The sequence below is a fragment of the Belonocnema kinseyi genome, chromosome 3 (genome assembly GCF_010883055.1).
Source record: "Belonocnema kinseyi isolate 2016_QV_RU_SX_M_011 chromosome 3, B_treatae_v1, whole genome shotgun sequence".
Taxonomy (NCBI): Eukaryota; Metazoa; Arthropoda; class Insecta; order Hymenoptera; family Cynipidae; genus Belonocnema; species Belonocnema kinseyi.
Window position 1 is genome coordinate 46809304 of NC_046659.1, and position 8340 is coordinate 46817643.

The following is an 8340-nucleotide window of genomic DNA, read 5'->3' on the forward strand; positions in this document are numbered from 1 at the left end:
ATATATCTAGTCGGGAGTGGTGCTGACTGAAAACAGATGATTTGGAGCGATTCGCGCGTCATCTGTTGGTCATTCTAAGGACTTATTGAACTACCCTCGTAACATATATTCCACTGGTTAGGATTGATTCTCATCTCGCTGCAAGAATTACTGGTACACTTGGAACATAATTTACTGGTATAATTGGTACACTTCACGAAAAAACTGTGCACTGTAACTTTTTTCAACATTTTTTGATTTTTTTTTGGTTTTTTGGTGTCTTTTTTAAACTTTCAGAATAACAAAAAAAATTTAAAGGAATCTTACATCCAGTGAAGAACCAGTGTAATTAGTGGAATATGCTTTGAAATTTTTCTGTGAAATCAAAAGAAGATCTTTGCTTAGTGTAAGAATTACCAATTAAATCAACCTTAGTTTAGGGACAAATCATTTTAGTCTTTAAAATGATACTACCCGTAATAAGCGTTGCGCAGAGAAAAATTAATATTTTCAGATTTCAAGGTGAAAGTGAAGATTATTCTATCCTTTTGAATGCGCGATTTTTCCATCTGTATAAAATGTCATAGGAATGGGATATCTCCGATACTTATTAATATCTATTTTCATAGTGACCGTCGCATAGTTTCCTATTCCCCAAAAGAGAACATGTTTTCAATATATTTAATTCCTTCTAATTGTACCGATAGGCACATCTCACAGAGATGCCTTGTATTCCGCAAAAGTGTTCATATTTTGAGGTCATTGAATTCCTTGTAATCAGGTCACAAAATATACCTAATAAATTGTTTTAATTCCTTCAAGTGGAATTTAAGTTTGAAATTTCAATTCTAATCAATTTAAGTCTGCCTCTCTAGAGTTACAATTATTTTAATTAACATATTTTCCATTAATACATTAATACTTTTTTTAACACGTTCAAATAAATGATCAATATATAAATAAATATAAATTTAAACATTTTCCTAATATTCAAGTTATAAAACGATTTAATGACAAAAAATAGGTTAAAGCAATGCTTTCGTTAAATTTCACTAAGTGGATTGAGAGGAATAGGATTTGCAATTTTTCTGTTCTCGTGTTGGAGGATTTTTAGACGGAGGAAAATTCGCGTATTCATAGTAATATAAATTAAAAACACGTGTGCACTGTACGGCCTGTACGCATATTGCATGTGAGTGTACGAGTTCTATAATTGCCTCTTGGTGGGGGACTTGAATAAAACCTCCTCCGTGGAAAGTTCTGTTGACAGTACGAGCGAGAGTCCAGTCGAGATTATTGTGAATTAAGAAGAATTTCTTCAAAGTGAGTACATAGTCCTCATTATAGTGTATATTCTTGCTTGTGATTCATTTCCTGAGATGCGAGGAATAATATAAATGAATACAAACATAGGAATTTTTCATTGAAAGAGATAAGTCATGTTATATATAAAAAGTTATTTTCCTTAAATTAATTGAAGTATTATTTAAATATTTACACATTTATTTGTTCGGGTTTCATTGAGTTTACCTTCTATAGAAACCATTTTTATTGACAATATAACAATATAGAATATGGTATGATAGATATTTAAAATATTTCGGGCGAAGAAATCGGGAAAATTTCAGTAGGATTTTGAGAGGAGTTTTGTTTGTTTTAAGAACAAAATCTACTTTTCAAGTAATCTATTAACCATGTGTGATTCACGTCGCAGAAATGTGTTAAGAATAATAAGTCATTTATGTGCCCTTCACGCTACCCTTCATAAGCATTATTATCGACGCTATTTGACGCCAACTTATTTTTTAGAGGGGTCATTGAGATCAATGTGAATTGTTTCAATTTAAAAGAGTGACGCAAACTTCGTTCTAAACGACTTTCCAAAAACAAATGTATAAAGACAATTAAAAAACGTATTGTTAAATATTCTACGTCAATGGTCAATTGAGAAATACTATAATATAATTATTGTAAGGAGTGCACAAAAAATATAGAAGAAATATTCCTTACCTATACATACCACTTTTTTTTAAATGTTAAATGTTCTTATCTCATAAAAACAAAGAATTCAGATATGAAGTAAAAATAGCAAAGAGGAAACATTAATGATTTTTGTTAATTATATAAAATTAATTAATAAAATATTAGGGGGCGCTCTCACGGGGTCCCTCGCACACCATATGAAAATACAATAAAGTGCGCCAATCAATGTGTCTCGAATCAAAAAGCTTTTCTTTGTTCTTACATAAACTTTTTACTATGTTAATAAAAAACGTTTCACTATAAAAAATCCCATTTAGAAAATATTATAAATGACCATAACTTCCTTATTCCTAAATAAAATGTATTAATATTTATAGATCAGTCGATTTGACTGGAATAAATGAATCATTTCTATCATTGAATCTACTTTGAATTTTGGAAATAAAAATGTTTCATTGTAAAAAACAGATTTTTCAAGTGTGATAAATGACTATAACTTCCTTACTTTCCAATGTTCAATGTAGAGGCTCTAACACTAGTGTTGGGTCGAGGGGGTATTCACTCGTCAAAAACTTGCACGGAGTAATACGTAAAACGCCTTATAACGCAATATTACACATTATTACGTATCACTACACATTATGACACAGAAAAAATGGTGTGTTTTTGCTGTCCCTATAGATGCAACTGCTGCGTTTAAGGCGCTTCCTCAGGCTTGAAAATTAGCCCATGTATTGCTCTGACAAGTTTTTCTCCTACAATTCTGAAATGTATGATTTCATATTTCAACCACAAATTATAAATGCCTAAATGCAGAAGCTCTCAGAGCGCGTTTTTTTCAAAAATGGCCTGGTTCTTGTTTTATTGTAATTAATCAAACATTGATGCATTTTTTGCGCCTGGGAAGTAGCAAACCGCCACCATGAGTGTACTCATGGCGAACATAGTTCGTGGGTCCTCTGGCTGGCTACGGAACAGCGGGTGGTCTAGAGTGACATTTTTTCGACGATACTGAAAACATCGTAAACTTAGGATCGAGCCGAGAATTTAGATTGAGTGCCTGTCATGCCTCACTCAACTTTCCTATTTTTAGAGATTAGAGTCGGTTGAAAGAAATTAGAAATAAGGAAATATTAAGAAATTTCATTTTATTACTGTGCATTTGGTTAATTACATAACGATAAGATGATTAAAAAAAGAAAGAAGAAAATCGGTTGATCCGTTCAATTTCTGGATACACCTTTCTTTTCTCTTCTCCGATTATACGACACAAAATACTGAAATAAAAAGATGCTGCGCCCAAAATTGGAAACTGTTGAATGGGAAGAGTATGGAATCTACATTTATTTTATTTCCATTTTCTTATTCATTTTATTTAATCATTAATTAATTCATCAATTCATTTACTCATTCATTCATTTAATTATTTTAATTTCATGGTGGCTAGTTTATATTGAAAACTCTGCAATCATAGAGAATCATAATTTTCCTATGTTTTTTTTTTTTTTGAATCTTTATTTGTTTCAAATACAACTGCTTGCGTCACAATAAATGTGTTGTTTTGGTCAGAATTGATGAACTATTTTGCTTCAAGATTCACATCATTTGGTTCAATTTCATTGATTTTCATTCGAAAAATTAAAATATTATTAACAGAAAGCGGAGGAGCCTTCTTTTTCGAGTTGGGGACCTAGCCATAGAATTATAAAATTAAATGGCACAATGTGTACTGTTTATGCTATGTTAAAGTTTAATTAAAATTATAAATACATTTCCAATCGATTTACAAGATGGAGTGTTTGCGAAATAAATCCATACTAATAAATTTTATTTTCACCCCCCCCCCCCACAACGCCCCAAATATGAGCCAAAAATAAAAAAAACTACATTTTTACGTTCATTATTTTTAATTTTTAGCAAATATCCGTCGTCTTTTTCATACAAATAATGACTAGTGGACAATTTCAATATTACCCATTACTTTTAAAACAATTTTCAATTGTTTACAGAAATGTAAATTATTTAAACAATAATTTAATTTAAAAATGTGCTACTCCAAAGAATGACTAACCATTCCATTTCAGTCATAAAATACGATTGTTTGTTCCATTTTTTGGGATTAAATTATTGTTTAAATAATTTACGTTTCTGTAAACAATTGAAAATTGTTTAAAAAGTGATGGGAAATATTTAAATTGTCCACTTTTCATTATTTGTATGAAAAAGACGACGGACATTTGCTAAATATTAACAATAATGAACGTAAAAATGTAGTTTTTTTATTTTTGGCTCATATTTGGGGCGCTCGGGGGGGGGGGGGGGGGGGGGGGGGGGGGGGGTGAAAATAAAATTTATCAATATGGATTTATTTCGCAAATACCCCATCTTGTAAATCGATTGGAAATATATTTATAATTTTTATTAAATTTTTAAAACAGTATAAACAGTACACATTGTGCCATTTAATTTTATAATTCTATGGCTAGGTCCCCAACTCGAAAAAGAAGGCTCCTCCGCTTTCTGTTAATAATATTTTAATTTTTCGAATGAAAAGCAATGAAATTGAATCAAATGATGTGAATCTTGAAGCAAAATAGTTCATCCATTCTGACCAAAACAACACATTTATAAGATAAGATAGCAAAATTATGATTCTCTATGATTGCGGAGTTTTCAATTTAAACTTGCCACCATGGAATTAAAATAATGAAATGAATCAATGAATAAATGAATGAGTAAATGAATGAATTAATTTATTTAATGAATAAATGAAATGAATAAGAAAATGGAAATAAAATAAATGTAGATTCCATACTTTTCCCATTCAACAGCTTCCAGTTTTGGGCGCAGCATCTTTTTATCTCAGTATTTTTTGTCGTACAATCGGAGAAGAGAGGAAAAAAGGTGTATTCAAGAAATTGAACGGATTAACCGATTTTATTCTTTCTTTTTTTATCGTCTTATCGTTATGTAATGAACCGAATGCACAGTATTAAAATGAAATTCCTTAATATTTGCTCATTTCTAATTTCTTCCAACCGACTGTAATCTCTAACAATAGGAAAGATGAGTGAGGCATGACAGGCACTCAATCTAAATTCTCGGCACGATCCTAGATTTACGATGTTTTAAGAGGGCTGTGTACATGGGCTTTTGGAGACACGTCGTCTGGGTACCTTACTTGAATGTATGAAAAGAATGTATGAAAGAATTATTGTTTTTAAATAAATGCTGAAAGATATGCATAAACGAAAAGAATTTTTGGGTTAAATTTAAGGCAAGTAAGTACTGATCCTAGCAGCCAAATGCTAGATAGAGCGCTAGGCACTTCCACGCTTTGTCCTCAATGCATTGCATACCCTTTACCTCACCTCGGAAAGTTCAAACTGGAATTAACATCTGGCACCATTCTCAAGAAAACCTTCTTGGATTCATTTCTGAATATTCTCTTTGGCACCAATGAAATTAACGAAATTTTAAAGTTCCCAAAAATATGCTAAAAATACTACTCTGACGCTTAACGGATTTGGGCGTTTCTTGAAATTTTGATTCGAATGATATATACTTTTAGGAATCACTTTTCGCATGAAAAATTGAATGTAATGATTCTTCCAAATTAGGGTAACTTTGAACAAGCCTATTTTTGATATAATAAACATTATTTCACTTTTGATAACGCATACACATAGTTCGTTATTTCCCGAATCCAGGCATACCATATAAGTCATATTTTTCACAATACTTTCGGAGAAATTACGCCTATACGACATGTCTCGAAAAGCATAACAATCCAATCTAAGCATAACACATAATTTATAATTGTGAACAATGGTTTCATATAAAATAGTCATAAGAAGTGAAAATAAAGTTTAACATTTTGAAAAGGCTACGTATGAATTATCGCCTGATCGATGGATATTATGGAAATAGTTTCGAAATACACTGAAATATTGCTTTAAAAATTTTAACACTTTCAAAAAGTAATATTTGACAAGTTTCTTTTTATCGCGTTCCTTGCTTCCGCAAGCTTAGATATTTACAATTTTCTTTGAGAATTATTTCTCCGGGAAGGGATTCTGCAACTAAGGAATCAGAGTGAGTTGTAAATTTCGTAGGCTGCTACGGCGTCAATAAATTTGGACTTTGCTAAAATTGAGATTGACTCCATAAAATGATTAAAACCCTTGGAAATCCATTGAAATTGTTCACATATTTGAAAATGAAATGGAATATTTAAAAATATTATAAAATATTGAAATTATATTTTACGACTGCATTATTGTAATCTCTTTCAAAGTTCTCGGAGTCTTTATAAATTTATAAATTTTAAACAAGTCTTTAAAAATATTTGTAAGATTCAAGATAATTCAAAAATGGGTATCGACGTGAAATGGATTGTGATTAACCCACGAATTAATGTATTGAATAAAAAGTGACTAATGTTATTGTTTACATCATCCTTATGTAAAATATATTGTTTCTTTTTGAAGTCATCTTTGTTTTACGACTACTGTTTCAACTGATAATCAGCTGGTTCACCTGACGCACGCCAATTTATGTCCAATTGAATTAAATGTGATAATTTGAAACTGCACATTTCATTTGTTAAAATGTACTAAGGGAACTTTTGGAGGTACCTTTTTCGAACCACCCTATTATGTATACAATCCATGGTTCATAATTTTAGTATAAATAAATTCTATAAATTTCAAACAATTCTTCAGCCTAACGCAGGAATTTTTCACAAATAAAATGTTAATTACAACAAATTACTCCTTGTGATGATTATTTCTAAAATTTAGATAATTAATAGGCTAGATCCTTTCCGAAAAACGTACGGAAAGTTCCGCCGGCGGTTTGCCAGTACAGAACCAATACAAGGCAGCATTGTGAAGCGTTACCAGCCAGTAATGGCCGCGTATAGATGCCCAGTACTGAGACTCCAGCAATCTGTACTAGGCTAGCACTGCTAGCACAAATTTTAATAATTGATATTGATATTAAAAACATACTTGGTCAAAGTTACCCTACTTTCGAAGAATAATTTCACGGATTGCAACGATTATTTAATTATAAAGAAAAAGATTCTTATATTAAAAACGACTTTTTCTATAGTAGAATGAGAAATTTCAATTCAAATTTGTATTTGATATCAAGTATATTTCGAAATTATCTCCACCATATGTTTCGATCAGACGAAAATGGAAAAAGAGGATTTTCAACGTCTAAACTTTATTTCGACTTCTCACGGTTAGTTAATGAAAAACTATTGTTAACAATTATTAATTGTGAGGTATGCTTGGATTCGTAAAAGAGTCAGGAACCCGGTAATAAGCGTTACATTAAGAAAAATTAAGAATGGCTGGCGGTTTACTACTTCCTAAGCGCAAAAAATGTATCAATTTTCAATTAATTGCAATAAAACAAGAACCAGGCGATTTTTCAAAAAAAGCGCTCTGATAGGTTCTGCATTTAGGCACTTATAGTCTGTGGTTGAAATATGAAATCATACAATTCAGAATTGTAGGAGAAAAACTTGTCAGAGTAACTCATGGGCTAATTTTCAAGCCTGAGGAAGCGCGTTAACGTAGGGTAGCTGTTGCTTTCCATCTATAAGCACGGTGTCAGTTTGAGCGACAATTGTTGCACCTTAGAGAGAGAGAGAGAGGAGGGAGGGAGAGAGAGAGCAGTTGCCTCTCAACACTGCAAACGCAACGCTACTTTCCTTTTCATCTATCGGTTTCTTTATTGTCACTCCCCTGGCACTCTGAGTTGTAAATGTCGGAAATGTTGACCGTGACCAGGGTGGCGCTGGCTGTGCAATGTAAATATTTATACTTTTAGTTTAAAAAAAGACGTTTTTAATTATTTTTACTTATGATAACGGGAAAGTACAAGAGTTTAACATCCACTGAACAAAAATTTGTTATTAAAAATAGTGAAATGTGTGATTGTCGGGTGCAAATGTGGATACAGTTACAAGCAGTCAGGCACTAAAAAAATGTAAGTTTATAATCGTGCCTCACGATGAAAAAATAATAAAACTGTGGCAAATAGCGATTTTTCGCGATGATATCAAACTAAAAGCGGGGGATGCAATCTGCCATGCGCATTTCGACCCTAATGGCCTTATATGGGAGAGGTTAACCTATGTGGCTAACTAATAAAATTAGAGAAATGAATAAATGAAAAAACTGAATATTATTTATTATAAATCGTCGTGTCGGCGGCTTTACAGCAGATATCCTTTTCTCTTAATTTATGCTTTTGGAGCGCTATGTATCCTAAGCGAATTAAAAAATCAGAAATTTAAATTTAAATAGCACCATAGTGTGCTCTATATATATATATAATTAAAAATTTGTCAAAAGGACAACC

General features: G+C 31.6%; 1 protein-coding gene across 2 annotated transcripts in view; it reads left to right on the forward strand.

Annotated features, from left to right (window-relative positions):
• Positions 1-1187: 1187 nt before the first annotated feature.
• The window catches only part of LOC117170323 (apolipoprotein D-like), a 173212-nt gene continuing 166059 nt past the window's right edge, over positions 1188-8340 (forward strand). For both annotated transcript variants that reach the window (XM_033357033.1, XM_033357034.1), the window contains exon 1: positions 1188-1302. The gene's annotated coding sequence lies outside the window, so the exon portion shown is untranslated. The remainder of the gene's footprint in view (positions 1303-8340) is intronic.